Raw genomic sequence first — 17130 nt, forward strand, 5'->3', positions numbered from 1 at the left:
GGAGAAGAAGCAGCAGCTCCATCTGGGTGATGGTGAAATTCCCTTCTCCCCACCACAACAGGTCTGCACCCAAAGTGTTCTTCTCCGAAGCTGAAGAAGCCACCAAACTGTCCCCACCCTCCCCTTTTCCTGCCCCCTTCCCACCCTGGGCCCAGCCAAACTCTTTATCTTTCCTCAAGCACCCACCAAGTACCCGCAGTTAAGTTTTCCCTGCAAGTCATGAGTAAAAATTCCACAGGCAAGCCAGAACTAAATAGAAAATAAAGGACACCTAACCCCAAAACCTGTAAGCTGTATCTTGAGAGTCAGCCAGGATCTTTGTTTGCCAGAAACACCTCTGAAGTTTAATCAAGGCATTAGTCATCAAAATTATTTTGTAAATTTAAAGATCAAAGTAGCCAAAATACTCAATGTAACTAATTGCTGGGTATGTTCTCAGCTCAGGTTGGGAGAAATGGAGTTCCCTCGGAGGGCTCACCCTGTGGGGTGGCCAAAACTCTGTCAATGGGCTCTGACTCGTAACGGATCCAGTGCAGGGACACTGACAGAAAACTGTGCTGTGGAGCACAGGAGTGCAATTATCAGTTTTACAGGATTGACTGAGATTTCCCTTCAGGAGAATCCAAGCCCTGTTCTAGTTGGAGGCCACCATGTGAAAGGATTTCTGTGCTTTACCATCACAATGTAATAAATTAATCTATGAGTAAAAATTCGTAAAGGTATAATTAAAATATATATGTGATTGCGATGTCATAAAAAATATAACATATAATGGGAATAAGTCCTTCTCCGGATCTGGTCGGGATTCTCCCCCGAGAGGCAACAGATTGCAGCCAAGTACCCAGATAACAATCACAAGCAGGCACATCAGCCCCGAAAGAATGGGCAGGACACGGGCCATCGAACAAACAAAGGAACGGGCCCGGACGAGATATCGCCGAGCCTGAGCACCTCCGCCCTGCCCGCCTGTGTTGGAGAAATGGAAAAACTAGACAAAGGAAGAGGAGACAGCCGAGATAGCCATCGGCTCCAGGATGGGTTCCACCACTACACCCTAATGGCCCGGACCAAAATGATATCAAAAAAACATCCTGGACCTCTTTACATATGAGGAGCCTCTGCCCAACGTCTATGGACCTTATTCTCCAGTGCCAGGAAATCTATTCTTCAAACAATCAAGAACCTCTTAACAAAGGATGCCTGCTTGGAATTTGGCCTCAGGACACAAACTGTCTATAAAAACCCAGGCCAAAGGACTCTCAAGTGTGGATTTGGGAGCATCTATACCTTGCGTATAGACCCTGTCCACCCAGCGCTGCGCTGCTTATTTTATTGTGGTTTTTTCTCGTTGTTCGAATTTATTATTGTTTGATAATAAATTTTCTCTTTATATAACCTGAAATTGCCTTTGCATTTATAACAGATTGGTGCCGTGACTCGGATAGGAGAAATTGCAGGAGAATCTCGCTACCCAGGACGGGTACCCCCGCTGATTTTAGCGGCCTGGTGAGCCGAGAACCTCCGCAGCACATTCCTATATCCGAACCAAATTTAGGCTAAGGTAAAACCACAATAAATAGGGAGAAAGGATCCAGAGAGCTCGGGAAGGCGCGGAGCCTTCGAGAAAGCCGCGGCTTGGTAGCTCGTAAAAAGTCATCTGTGCACGAAGACACCCTCGCAGGAAAATAGCTGTAAGTATTGTGAGGTTGAGCTGGTGATTGGGCGATTGTGTGAGACGTGATCTGATCACGAAGCGAGTGCGGACTTCAAGGTCGCGGTTCCATCCTCCCGTGATGGAATTGGCCGGCCGAGAAGGAAGTGATTCGGTGTGAGAAAGGTCTCTCTTTACACGGTTGTAAAAACCTGGGACGAAGGAGGTCCTGAGGGACTGATCACAGGAGGCTGAAAGGGGAAGAGGACGTCCTGTTGAGCTCGGGAATAAGTAAACCCTTTCAGTCAACGGGCCTAGGTAGAGGTCCAGCAGGAAAATCGAGTGCGGAATACAAGAGTCCCCAGTACAGCTAACTGAGTGGTGAGCATTGGCAAGAAACTTTGATTTTTCTGGCAAAAGAAAAAAACACAACGCAGGAAAGGTAAGGAATTTTTTTATAATGGGACAAAGGAAAAGTAAAATACAGAGGAAAGAGAGTGAAAAGGGTCCTTCTGAACAAGTGAAAGGATCGTTGGACATCCCACCAGAAAGTCCCTTGGGGTGGATGTTAAAACACTGGGAAAATTGCCCTGAAAGGAAAAAGAGATCAAAAGCAAAAATGATCAAGTATTGTTCTGAGATCTGGGGAGGACAAGAACTAAGAAACCACCTCATTTGGCCCGTGTTGGGCACATTTGAAAGGTGGACCTGTAATGAGTTGCTTTCTCATATAGAGAGCAAAGTTCCCTCGGATCCCGAGGAGAAGGAATATGCCAGGCTCTGGTTAACCGCCAGAGTAGGGCTATTCCCGGTTAAACAAAAGCAGGGATCAAGGGCCGAAAACTGGGAACCCCTTGATCATTTGCCCCCTCCGTACCACGGACCGGCAGGGCCCCCTGCAGCGGACCAAGTGGTGCCATCGGCACCCGCAAGGCTCCGCAGAGCAACCAGCTGAGGTACTCACATCTCGAGCACGGGAGTCTGCACCGGCAGTGGTACTGGCAGCGCTCCCTTTGCCCCCGCCTGGGAAAAATCAAGCTGCTGCAACCTCCTCGGAGTCACTGCAGGCACAAGGTTGGGGGACACGCTACCCACAGTTACCAGACTGGCTGTCCCAGTTGGGGCACTCATCTCTAAATGAGAGAGTCCTTTCGGGTAATCACGTAGCAGCAGAATACCCGCAGACAAGAGACCGAGCCCACACAAACCACAGTTCCCCTCCTGCGAGTAGAACCAGGTTAAAAGTAAAAACGGGAGGTGAAGAGAGGGGAGAGATTGGGAATGGACACCATATGTTCCCTCTCAGAGAGGTACCAACAGCCCCAGGAGTTATCGGATTTGTAAATGTTCCCCTCAATTCAGGGGATGTGCGGGTGTTTAAAAAGGAAATGGGGCGATTGTTAGATGATCCGTTTGGGGTGGCTGAGAGGTTGGATGAGTTCTTGGGGAGTAGCATATATACTTACGAAGATCTCATGGCCATCCTGAGATCACTGTTTAGTCAAGAAGAAAGAGAAATGATTAAACAAGCAGGTATCAGAGACTGGGAACGGCGTAACCCACAGGGGACACCAGGTGACCAGAAGTGGCCCAGTGTGAGCCCGAGTTGGAATGCCCAGACGGAGGAAGGTAGGAGAAGCATGATTGATCTAAGAAATCTAATCGTGCAAGGAATAAGAGAGGCAGTCCCCCGCGGGCAGAATATTAGCAAGGTATTTAGGGAATGCCAGGGAAAGGAGGAGACACCTACCGAATGGTTAGAGAGATTGTGGTTAAATTTGCAGATCTACTCTGGAACTGACCCTAGCTCTCCGGTGGGGGAAGTCCTGCTTAAAACCCAATTTGTGGCAAAGTCATGGGAAGATATCAGGCGGAAATTGGAAAAGATAGATGGGTGGCAGGAGAAAAGTCTCCAAGAGCTTTTAAGAAAAGCTCAAAAGATTTACATGAGGAGAGAGGATGAAAAGCAGAAACACCAGGCTAAGATATTAGTGGCTGCGGTAAAGGAAGTGCAAAAGAAAGATCAGATAAGTGGTAAGTCTAAAATTGAACCGAAAAGGCAAAAGAGGTTTTATCAAGGCGGTCCCGCTCCCCGGAAGGATCTTCCGGAATGCTACTACTGCAAAAAGGTAGGGCATATCCAGAGGGTCTGCAGGCAAAAATTGAAAGATGAAAAGGTATTTCAAGAAGATTAGGGATGTCTTGGGCTTTTTCACATGGGGACAGAAACAGCAAAGGAGCCCTTGATAAAGTTGAAAGTGGGTCCCCACCGCCAGGAAATAAACTTCCTGGTTGATACGGGTGCTGAAAGAAGCACCTTGCAAAAGTTACCAAAGGGATGTGTAGCAAGCAAAGAAAAAGTTGTCGTAATTGGTGCTAAGGGAGATCCCTTCAAAGTCTCGGTAATAAAAGATGTAGAAATTGAATCACACAATAAGGTATGTTTGGGAAACTTGCTACTAGTAGAAGAATCTGATTATAATTTATTAGGGAGAGATATGATTATTGCACTAGGTATAAATATTGCTGTAAGAAATTCCGAATTGGTAATAAAGATATTCAAGTTAACCCCAAAAGATGAAAGGGAAATCGACCCCAAAGTGTGGCACTCTAAAGGGGAGGTGGGAAAGCTGAATATTACCCCCATTAAAATTGAAATAGAGAATCCCGAAGAACCAATAAGGGTCAAACAATACCCAATCCCGATAGAAGGGAGAAGGGGCCTGAAAGCAGTAATTGATGACCTTCTCAAAGGAGGTACTCTCGAACCCTGTATGTCCCAACATAACACCCCCATCCTGCCAGTAAAGAAAATGGATGGGAGCTTCCGATTGGTCCAGGATCTTAGAGCAGTAAATGCTAGGACCCGAACCAGATTCCCGGTAGTGGCAAATCCTTATACTTTGCTAAACAGACTCTCACCTGAGGATGTATGGTACAGTGTAATTGATTTAAAAGACGCCTTCTGGACTTGTCCTCTGGAGGAAAAGAGTAGAAATTTCTTCGCCTTTCAGTGGGAGGACCCGGACACAAACCGAAAGCAACAGCTGAGGTGGACGGTCCTCCCGCAGGGGTTTGTAGAATCCCCAAATCTGTTCGGACAGGCCCTGGAACAACTACTCACCCAATTCATTCCAGAGGAGGGGACAAAATTGTTACAATATGTAGATGACTTGTTAATTGCCGGAACGACAGAGGAAAAGGTAAAGAAAAGCACGATTTCTTTACTAAATTTCTTGGGACAGAAGGGGTTGAAAGTATCTAAATCCAAATCGCAATTCACAGAGCCCGAAGTAAAATACCTTGGTCATTGGATATCTCAAGGGAAAAAGAAATTAGACCCTGAGAGAGTAGCAGGGATTCTTGCACTCCCTGCCCCAAAAACAAAAAGACAGATAAGACAATTTTTGGGGCTCCTGGGATATTGCAGACAATGGATTGAAGGATTCAGTGAGAAGGTAAAATTTCTGTATGAAAGGTTAAACACTGATAGATTGAAATGGACGATGCAGGATGAAGTTAAATTTCAAGAATTAAAGAATGCTCTCATAACTACCCCAGTATTAACGTTGCCAGATACTAATAAAGAGTTCCAGTTGTTTGTGGACGTGAGTGGACAAACAGCACAAGGAGTTTTGACCCAGGAATGGGCAGAAAAGAAAAAGCCCATAGGATTTTTGTCAAAAATCCTAGATCCAGTTAGTCGGGGATGGCCTACTTGCCTTCAAGCAATTGTGGCAGTAGCTCTGTTGGTTGGGGAAGCTAAAAAGATAACTTTTGGAGCCCCCTTGGTAGTTTACACCCCACACGATGTAAGAAATATCTTACAACAGAAAGCAGAAAAATGGTTAACCGATTCAAGGCTTCTGAAATATGAAGCAATGTTAATCAGTTCACCGGGTCTGGAACTAAAAACAACTACTGCACAGAATCCTGCGCAGTTTTTATTTGGGGAACCAACAGGAAAGCTAATCCATAATTGTGTTGAGACAGTAGAACTGCAAACCAAGGTAAGACCGGACTTGCAGGATCAGGAACTGGAAGGAGGGGAGAAATGGTTCATTGACGGCTCCTCAAGGGTAGTTGAAGGAAAGCAAAAATCAGGATATGCCATCATAAACGGCACAACAGGGCAAACTATAGAATCAGGTCCCCTGCAAGCAAGCTGGTCTGCACAGGCTTGTGAGCCGTATGCTCTCCTAAGAGCTCTTCAGGGTCTAAAAGGAAAAAGGGGGACCATTTACACGGATTCAAGGTATGCATTTGGAGTGGTTCATACTTTTGGAAAAATATGGGAAGAAAGGGGTTTGATTAACACCAAAGGGAAGGGGTTAATACACGGAGAAATAATCAGGCAAATTTTGGAAGCAGTCAGAGAGCCACAAGAGATATCGGTTGTTCACGTGAAAGGACACCAAACGGGGTGGCAATTCCACACAAGGGGGAACAATTGGGCAGACAAAGAAGCAAAACGAGCGGCTTTGTTAACAGTAAGTATTCCTGAGATAGTTCCAAAGGAATCACCAGTGGTTTCCATGCTCCCCTCGGAAAAGGAGCTGGAAGAATTCAAAAGGGTAGGAGGCTACCTCGAGAAAGGTAAATGGTGGTTACCGGACAGGAGAGAATTAGTCCCAAAGGGAATAGCTAAGGGAATACTCAGAAGGTTACACGAACAAACACATTGGGGAACCAGGGCATTGGCAGAACAATTCTTAAAGTTTTTCGGATGCAAAGGAATCTTTGAACTTGCCAAACAAGAGGTACAGGGGTGTGTGATATGCCAGAAGGTGAATCGGGCAAATTTTAAACAATCAACTTGGGGAAGCAGGCCGCTCTCATACCGGCCGTTTGAAAGAATCCAAGTAGATTTCACGGAACTACCAAAAATTGGTAGGAATAAATATGTGCTGGTAATTGTAGATAAGTTAACACATTGGGTAGAGGCTTTTCCCAGAGCAAAGGCCACCGCCCAAACAGTGTCAAAAATTTTACTAGAAGAAATCATTCCCAGATATGGGATAGTGGACCATATTGATTCGGATCAAGGCACGCATTTTACTTCAAAAATCATTAAACAATTATCAGAAGCATTAGGAATAAGATGGCAATATCACACCCCCTGGCATCCTCAGAGTTCAGGGCAAGTGGAAAGAATGAATCAGACATTGAAATCACAGTTATCTAAACTGATGATTGAAACAAAGATGTCCTGGATCAAATGTCTTCCCCTGGCGTTGTTGAATATCAGAACCATGCCACATTCTGGAACAGGATTATCCCCCTTTGAGATGCTGTATGGAATGCCATATAAGCATGGAATGCCGGTAGCACATCCTCAAGTAGAGGATGTGCGAATCCAACCGTATCTTATTTCTATCAATAAAAACTTACAGGAGTTAAGAAGAAGAGGATTGATTCCCCAAAGCACAACATTGGGATTTCCAATCCATCAGATTCGACCGGGAGATAAAGTACTGATCAAGGTGTGGAAAGAGCTCCCCCTCAGTCCTCATTGGGAAGGTCCATTTCTCGTCCTTCTGACTACAGATAGCGCAATTCGAACTGCCGAGAAGGGGTGGACACACTCTTCTCGGGCAAAAAAGGTCACAGATTACAATTCTTCTGAGTGGAAGGTCACTACCCCTCCGGGAGAATTGAAAATCAAGTTTCAGCGTCACCACAAATGACAAGCGAAGGACAGATAAGTTGTATACATCCCGATTGTTACTGTTTTCCATTTGTACACTTTGAGTGTGCTTATTGTAAGTAAATTTGGGTGGCTCATTGCCTGGGAGGGAACCAACCTAGGGGTTTGTGTAACCAGTGCCTAGAAAAGGAATTAGACCAGACCAATCGTTTCCTGATACTTGCTACCCGGGCGGGCTTGTTGGAACTAGACTCTCCTGAGTGGTTTCAATTTTTCCAAAAAGGGCTGAGAGGGAAACTCGACTGCAAAGCAGAACCTCTAGTGATTGAGTGCCGCCGAACAGTAAAAGTACCGTGTAGGATTGACCCGATCAAAGCATCTCGGTGGGCTACCTTTAAGAGAAGGTACGCCATCAGGACTTCAAGGGCCCCTGAAGACAGTCCCTGCTGCCGAGAAGATGGTTATCCCCGCCGTATGTTCCTATACGGGCGAAGGGCATGGCAGAGGGATGCAATGGTGGGGAATCCTGATGATCCTGAACCTAGCCATGTGCTTGGCCGAGGGAACGAGTCCCGAGGCGCCTCCGGGGGAGAATCCCCCGGGGAAGTGTGAGCAGTGCCGGACTGCCACAGAAACCGAGCGATTGATCGACTGTCCTCCGGAACTGCACGCAGGGGTATGCTGGTCGAATGATTCCCAATTGAATCTGTGTAAATTAAAGGGGAAGGTTTGGTGCTCCAACCCAGGAGCAAGTATTATGGAAAAGAAATTTCGGATCCCAAAAGAACAAAAGATTCAGATGACCCACCTCCGAAACAAAAGAGAGATAGAGGGAGTCCCTCCAATTTCGGTCTGCGGACAGTGTAACAAAACTGTCTGGATTGGGGGGAAGAGGCAATCAACTTTTATAGCTTATTTCCAAGTCAACCCTCTTTGCTACAATAAAGCAAACTTAAAACCGTGTACTATTGGGGGAAAAATGTATTGGGAAGGGAAAAATTTAAAACACGAAATGAAAACTTCTTTTAATAACGAACCTATAATATTAGATTTGTTAAAAAGCAATGATGATCAAGTATGTTTACAGTTCGACCAGGTATTCTGTTTTTCTAAGGATGAGGAAGGGTTAGACCCTGAAAGTAAAATAAAACAGCTAACACTGGAGCTAAAAAGGCAAGAAATGGAAAATAAGAAAAAAAGATTAGAACAAGAGAGGCTAAGCTCTCTCAGTGAGCAGTATGAACAATTAGAAAAACAATATGATAATTGGGGTTTGCCCAGCCCCAACCAGAACCTATTTATAGATCTGATGCAAGAAATTGCCACCGAATTAGGTCTATCTAACTGTTGGATATGTGGTGGTTTAAAATCGGCCGAAAGATGGCCATGGAAGGGAGAGGAAATAACCCCAGAACAATTGCTAAAATGGACGGGACTAAAATTATCCAGAACTACTCGGAGACCCAAGGGATGGGTAATTGATAAAAGAATAATTGGAACTTTCTGCATTAGTCGGGAAGGGAGAGAATTTACCGATTTGGTAGGGTACACCCCGTGTGTGAATACTCTCACGGTAAATTCAGATAGCAAAACAAAGGTCTGGCAACCAGAACCGCCCGAGGGTTATTGGAGCCACTCTCGGGAGAATAACTGCGAATGGGTAGACATAATTGGACTCTGTTGGAATAAAAATCCTGGGGCCAATCCCTTCCATGCATTCAAAAGTCTGAGGGAATATTGGGAGGATTCGGCGAAAACAAACCAAGGTTGGGAGGCACCGGACGGAATTTACTGGATATGTGGGAAAAAGGCATACAGTGAGTTACCAAGAAAATGGAAAGGATCCTGCACACTTGGGATAATTTGGCCCTTTTTCTTCATGTTACCTAAAGACGAAAGTAAGTCTTTAGGTGCTCCCCTCTTTGAAACGTTAGCACGACAAAAGAGGGAATTAAAGCAAGAACTACCGATAGCCGGAGGCAATCATAAGTGGAAAGGGGAGGAATGGCCTGCCGAGAGGATCATTCAATATTATGGGCCCGCCACATGGGCAAATGACGGCAGTTGGGGTTACCGAACTCCCATTTATCTCCTCAATCGGCTTATTAGGTTGCAGGCTGTAGTAGAAGTAGTCTCAAACCACACTTCAGAAGCCCTAGGACTCCTAGCAAAACAACATTCGCAGATGAGAGCCTTTGTATATCAAAATAGATTGGCTCTCGACTATTTGCTAGCAGAGGAGGGAGGAGTGTGTGGAAGATACAATGAATCCGAGTGTTGCATGGAGATAGATGATTACGGAGAAACTATAAAGGGACTAGCAGCTGAAATAAAAAAGGTGGCACATGTGCCGGTCCAAAAATGGAATTCCATTTTACAAGCCTCCTGGTGGGAGCAAATCTTTGGACAGGGGGCTTGGTGGAAGAAACTAGTGTTCTTTATAGGGTGTTCGGTTGCCGGAATTGTTTTTCTACCTTGTTTAATTCCTTGTCTGATCAGATTGATACATTCGGTAGTACAAGGAATGCAAATTGCCACCCTCCCAATAGACCCGGAAAAAGCACAAGGGAAAACAGCCCCTCTTTCTAAACTAATGAAGTTAGAAGAGGAGAGGGAAAATAAAAATGCAGTTAAGGCCTTGGAAAAGTTTGAAAATGAACATATGTTGTCTCAAGAAAGTAATAGGGATTCGCCAACAGATTGGGAAGAAAACGAAATAGATTAGGGGAAATGTAAAATATTCCTCCTACAGTAACAGTTTAATAAAATACGAATTTTTAATGTGATAAATTATTAGGCGGGGGACTGTAATAAATTAATCTATGAGTAAAAATTCGTAAAGGTATAATTAAAATATATATGTGATTGCGATGTCATAAAAAATATAACATATAATGGGAATAAGTCCTTCTCCGGATCTGGTCGGGATTCTCCCCCGAGAGGCAACAGATTGCAGCCAAGTACCCAGATAACAATCACAAGCAGGCACATCAGCCCCGAAAGAATGGGCAGGACACGGGCCATCGAACAAACAAAGGAACGGGCCCGGACGAGATATCGCCGAGCCTGAGCACCTCCGCCCTGCCCGCCTGTGTTGGAGAAATGGAAAAACTAGACAAAGGAAGAGGAGACAGCCGAGATAGCCATCGGCTCCAGGATGGGTCCCACTACTCCACCCTAATGGCCCGGACCAAAATGATATCAAAAAGACATCCTGGACCTCTTTACATATGAGGAGCCTCTGCCCAACGTCTATGGACCTTATTCTCCAGTGCCAGGAAATCTATTCTTCAAACAATCAAGAACCTCTTAACAAAGGATGCCTGCTTGGAATTTGGCCTCAGGACACAAACTGTCTATAAAAACCCAGGCCAAAGGACTCTCAAGTGTGGATTTGGGAGCATCTATACCTTGCGTATAGACCCTGTCCACCCAGCGCTGCGCTGCTTATTTTATTGTGGTTTTTTTTTTCGTTGTTCGAATTTATTATTGTTTGATAATAAATTTTCTCTTTATATAACCCGAAATTGCCTTTGCATTTATAACAACAAGCTTACTCATTCTTTTTCCTCACTCTCATTCACGTTAGAACAATAATTCTGTTGTCCATGGAGCTGGCACCTTTTGAATTCCAGAATAATGTCCCCAAGGTCCTTTGCTGTTCAGCTTTACCGCGCTGTCTGTGGCTAACAAGGCTTGCTGGGGTCCTTTCCCCTTCGGCTGGAGAGGTGCCAGGTCCCAGTCCCTGAGGGACAGCCAGGCTCCTGGCTGGAATTGGTGTGGAAGTCCCTCAGGGTCACATCAGCCTTCACATGGAGCCCCGTGGATCTGAGCATTTTCCAAAGGGGCCGTTGGGGCAAACACGGAGATTTGGTCTGGCAGCATCTGTAAAACAATATCCCATCCCATTGACTTGTTCTGGCAGAGAACACTTGGCTGCAGGGACATATTCCCATTGTTCCTGCCCAGGTGTCAGGATTCCAACAGTGTTGTCTTTGCCCAGAGCTGCTCCTTCAGCTGGCTCGGGTGGGCCATTTGGCCTCTGGACCCACACTCTGGCTCCTTTATTAGGACTGCTGGATCCAAACCTTTTATCTCCACGAATGGAGGTGATTTGAGGTGGATATCCTTTTTTCACAATTTTTTTAAAAGTGCAATATTGATAACTGTATTACCCTGCATTGTGGTGGAAAATCAAATCTTGTTCACTATTGTTTAACAGACTTACTTCAATTTCTCCTTGATAATCTGCATCAATTCCTCCTCCCATGACATGAACAACTTTGCAAGGCCAAGCTCCAGTGAGCAGTTACCAAACCAAAGTGTCCTGGAGGAATCTGGATTCTTATTCCTGTATTGTAAACTCTCATTTGCTTCTGATTTCTCCTAATGAATTCCAGAGCATGAAGGTCCAGCCATGCAGCCTCTGGGGTGGCCCTGTCAGGGGCCATCACACCCAGAACAATTTCCCAGGCAGTCCAAGTCTCACTGTCTATGGCTGTGTTTGCAAATTGGGTGCAGCCGTGCACACCCAGGGGTTTCCATTTCCCAGTGGGCCCATTGTTAAGGGCATGGAGCCCATCTGGGAGATGGGTTCTCCACCGGGACAGGTTCCCATCTCCTCATTTTATCAACTGCTCTTTTAACAATTGTTCAACCAATCCTGCAGCATGTAGATAGTGTGGTACATGAAAAACCCAGCAGTCTTAATCACTGTGTTTTTCCCAGGAACAGACAAAGCATTCCACATCACAGCATCGCCAAACCCTATAAAAATAGCCAGTTTTATCCCTTCCTCCTTTATTCCTTGTATACAATTCACAAAGTTTACCATTGACATTTGGGTCTTTGCTAGTCCTTTTTTGTAGGGTATTTAGTGTTACAGTGAGCAACCAAAGCTCACAAATTAGTATTGTCAACATTATTTCACATTATCAATTTTTAATTTTGGATATAAATATATATTATTGATTATTATTATTACTATTATTACTATTATCATCATCATAATTATTGTTATTATCATTATTATTATTATCACTATTATTATCATTATCATCATCATCATCATCATCATCGTCATTGTTGTTGTTTCACTTGCACAAACAAACCTGAGCTCAAGACTAAAACCTTCTGTCACTCCACATGGGAGTGTTCCAAAAACAATTGTTCCTTCTCTTGGTGCTGTTTCCAATGCGCTGTTAACAAAATCCATCCTCGTCTTCCCAAACCCACAAGTTATTTTCCTTTTTCCATATGCAATTTTTGGATGCATTGTAAGACTGATTTACTAAAATATGGATATGATCTACTATCACTATCCAATTGAGACAGACAAAGACTCTTGAAATGGTTTAGGGTTAAAAAGTGTATGATTATTAGCAGCGCTGGGCCGATGTGTCAGATCACCCCTTAATACACACGGCCCCAAATACAGGTGAATACAGGCTTTTTATTTCCAGAAATATGGAACACAAATGCATATTCATAACCCCATTGCCACCCACACTCTGCTTCCTATGCTAATTAGGAAAAAAGGAATTAAGCATGCGTAGTTTGTTCCTTGAAATGGGTTGGTGGTCCTTTTATGAGGAGGGGTGAGAGAAGGGAGGGAAGGGATATGGCTCTTCCTCCTTCTGACCTTTCTACCTTTTCAATGCAAAGTGACAAATGGACCCTTGGCTGGGCTCCTAGTTTCATGTCTTCCAGGAGTTTCTGATTTGCAATTCTCTTCTGTTCTTGAAGTTCCTTACCAGATTCATTGCTTCTCATTATAAGCCCAGCTGAACAAGCATAGAGTTGACAGACAATTAGTTATTAGGCAATGATTAACCTCTAATTTTAGCAAAGCTTCTCTAGCTCCCTTTAATTTTAGCAAGGCCCATCTATTTATTTTATTTAGATTTAGCCAGGCTTCTTTCCAATTAAGGCCTCAGCTTCTCTAAAATCTTGAATTCTTCAAAGTTTATGTCTCAGAGTTATGACTGCTTTAAAGATCCAATGGAACTTCCATAGCCCCTGGCACCCCCAGAGTTCTGGCTGAGATGAAAAGATGAATGGGGAAATAAAGAAACACCTTCTGAAGTTGGTGATAGAAACTAAGATGCCGGCTCTTGCCCCTGGCTTGGGCAAGAAGAAGGGCCAGACCCAGTGGGGATATTCAATTATCTCCCTTTGAACTGATGTTTAGAATTCCTTATCCTGGTAATCCTCAGCCTTGAGAATTACCTGGGGGTAGGGATAAAGGATATCTATTGGAAACAATATGTAGCCTGGATAGTGTCTCTTGTAAAAGCTCTTTGACAAGAAGCTCAGCTAGCACAGACCCTGCCTTTGGACTTTGCTGTTCACAACATCCAGCCAGGAGATTGAGTCCTAGTGAAGGAGTAGAGAGAAGCAGCAGCAGCAGCAGCAAAGTAGTGTAGACCTGTGCAAGTGTTGCTGAGCACAGAAACAGCCATCAGGAGAGCTGAACATGGGTAGAGCCATCCCTCTTGAGTCAAGGTCTCTAAGGCCCCAGAAATTCAGACATCTCAGCTAGAGGAGAAGCTCTGCAGGCTGCCACTGATGCTCTACAAGAGGAGACTGGAGCAGTAGACAGGACATCAACATTAGGGGAAGCCCCGTGTGCCTCCCACAGACTGGCTGCTGAAATAGTTTGTGTGGGCATCCCTTCTCTCAAATCTCCAGTCATTAGAGGCCAATCCTCACTGTCATTGTTTTCGTTATGTTAAAGCTCTTTCTGTGCCTTCACTCGCCTTTACAGGTCGTGTAAAGACAACATGAAAGTAAAAGTTAAGTTAGGAAATTAAATTACACCATTAAAATGTTTGCCTTAATAATCTTACCTTGATATTGTCAGCCAGTTGAAGTTGAAGCCAAAAGTAGAAAAGTAATTTTTAACCATAGGAGAAGAAGTAGCAAATCCTTTCACCTGAAAAATTGTGAAGTCTGTGGAAGGCTAGGAAGATCTGAAGACTGGCCGTGGGTGGCCAGCCCAATTAAACCTAAACAACGAGGTAAGTCAATAATAAACAAGAGTTTGGGATGAAGAAGGAAGTCCATGGTGGCTTCATTCTTCTGAAAAAAAGCATTTATTGTCTACATAGAACAAGAAGTACATACATGGGAAAAAGTATTTCTGACTAGACTTTAGGTGTAGATTGTTAGATCCCCAACTTCCCTCCTTATAATTGTTTCAGATATCAAGGCAAATAGAATCAAATGTTTGTTAAGGTCACTACCTGCAGCTAAGCAAGGTGTTCCTTCCATAATTACCAAAAAGATTTTGAAGGCTATAAAGCAGAGGGGAAAGAGAAGGTTTTTTGGAGCCCTTATTTTTAAGCTGCCCCCAAAACAATTGCACAAGCAGGACACGTGTTGTCCGTGATGATCAGTAGAAGTAGCAACACTGAAACAAAACTTAAATCCTTTGTAATAGGTTCTGGTCCAGATCCAACAAAACAGATTTAAATGTAGCTGCAGGTAGAAGCCTCGTGCGAGAGCTTAGAAATGCAAACACTGTCAGCAGAAGAAGGGAGAGTGGGGAAAATTAAATGATAGCTAAAAGGTGGTGAAACAAATTACAAAAGCAATGGGAAAGTTAACTCATGTATCAGTCCAAACATAGAAAGAATGAGAATAAGAGGTGTTTTCGTGGTTATCTAGTAAACTGTGGGTTTAACAAATGCCTTTCTTGTGCTGTAGGAACTCTAATCTTTTTAGTATGCATGATCCCTTGCTTAATAGAATTTCTTAAATGTGTGCTAAAGAGGATGCAGGTAGTAGCCATAGCTACTAATCCAGGAATAGCTACAAAAGGACAGAAATTGATGTCACTGCAAATAATTGCAAAACAACAAAAAAAAAAATCCAGGAATAGGAAATTAAGTCAATGATAAGTAAAGTTTGTAAAGACAATTAGTAAGAAATATTTTAAAAAAGAGAGGTTGAGAGCAATGAGAGATTTGTCTTTAGAAACAAGCTGTGGGTCTGCTGGTAAATCAAACTAGCACTGAGAGATAAAAGAAACAATGGGAAGGATTCCTCTGATTGATGAATGGAAAAAAGATATTTGCCTTTACAAACAAACTGTAAGTTCGCTGGTAAATGAAATTTGATATTGAAAGATGAAAGAAACAATGGGGAAAAACCATAAATTCAATAAGAATTAAAAATGAAGAAGGAGGGTTATACATTAGTGGGGAATCTTAGGTATCAGGCAGTCCAGGGAGTCTGGACCTCTCAAGTACCTCAGCCAATGGGGAAAGAGACAGGGACATGGCTGGGAAATTCAGATAAAAAGGAGGCTGTGTCCTCCAAAAATTTGAGAGACCCCAGGAGAATGGCCCATGGCCTCTCCCTTTATTCAAATCAAGTAAAAGGACTCCTCTGTCTCCTTTTTAGACATAAACCTCTGGTGTTTGTAGATGAATTTTCCTGACAAGGCCAACAACAGACTGGAATGGAAAAATCAGCATCAGAAACGTGTGAGATGGAAAACTTTTGGCTGTTTGAGATAAAAAATGTCGACTAAAAATCTCTATGGCAAAAAACAACCTTTCTCACAAGAATTACTGTAGAAAAAGTGATGCAGGTGTTGGAATAACAGCCAGTGCCCTCAGCAAAGACAATTCCCTGTCCTGTGGGCTCCATAAACCACACGTGAACGTGGCACTCATCCTGATTAATCCCAAAGCACTTCTCTGCAAGAAGCACTAGAGAAGTGCATGGGGCAAGAGTTCTGCAAGTGCCAGGTTCTCGTGCAGCAGAAAAGTTGTAAAATCTGAAAGATTCTAGCAACCACAATAAATCCATCATTTATGGCTTGTAAATATTCCAGTGAATCTCAGTTACTTCTGGGTAAAATCAAACACAAAGTACAGTTTCATAACAAAATTCCAGTTTGTCTGTTCCTGTTTGTGGCAGAGGATGAGGTTACGAGCTGGCCAGCTGAAAAAGCCAAGGAGGATCTCCACTTCCCTGTCATATTTTCCTACTGACACAGGAATGAAGACCAAGAATTTGGCTCAATGGAGGGGTAAAATCAGAGGATGGATGAGGGTTTACATCCTAAGACTTCCTTTGCTAGAGTACAAAGAGTTTAGCTGTGTGTGGATCTCCTTGCTAAACCTCTTTGTTTTCAAACTCCATTCCTCCATGGCAGAACTGAACAAGCTCCTTATGTCAGAGCTTCAAGTTCCAAGCTGTGTGCTGAGTTAATTGTAATGGATCCATTAGCAGTGCGTGGGGTTGCTGCCATGAGGAGCTCAGGTGGCTTCTTGAGATGAAAATCAATGTGCCCTTTGTCCCAGCTCCATGTGTCCTGGGACAGCCCTGGATCCACGGGAGCACACGGAGTGTTCTCATGCCATTTCTAAATGAAAATTGAACCTCCTCAAGAAGCCAGGCCAAAGTCACCAGACAGCAGTCACAAAAAGGAATTTAGGCAGTTTGCTGGGTGTTGATCTAACAGCTATCACCTTCCCAAAGTCCAGGCTCCACTAAACAAGGCTCTTTCCTCTGTCAGCAGCCTTGCACTTGGTTGTGTTTGATACACGTACAGAAGAAGAAAAAGCCACTTGCACTGTGGAAACATGAGCTGCAGCTGTGCAGTAAGTTGTGCTCAGTAGCTGACCTGCTGATTTAATTCTGAATGGGTATTAGACAGAAGATACTACAATAAAATTTCACAGGACAGCTATCAAGTATCTAAAAGATGCAGTATTCTGTTATTTTCTACCTCCAATATTGCCAGCACACAGCTTAAGGAAGAAAGGTATTTACCAACCAGCACAAAAGAAAAAAATAAAAATGAAAAAAGGATTTTTAA

General features: G+C 43.8%; 1 protein-coding gene across 2 annotated transcripts in view; it reads right to left on the reverse strand.

Annotated features, from left to right (window-relative positions):
• The window catches only part of LOC147645189 (uncharacterized), a 110270-nt gene that overhangs the window by 17300 nt on the left and 75840 nt on the right, over positions 1-17130 (reverse strand). The gene's annotated exons all lie outside the window — the stretch shown is intronic.

The sequence above is a fragment of the Cyanistes caeruleus genome, unplaced genomic scaffold (genome assembly GCF_971803275.1).
Source record: "Cyanistes caeruleus unplaced genomic scaffold, bCyaCae1.hap1.1 HAP1_SUPER_29, whole genome shotgun sequence".
Taxonomy (NCBI): domain Eukaryota; kingdom Metazoa; phylum Chordata; class Aves; order Passeriformes; family Paridae; genus Cyanistes; species Cyanistes caeruleus.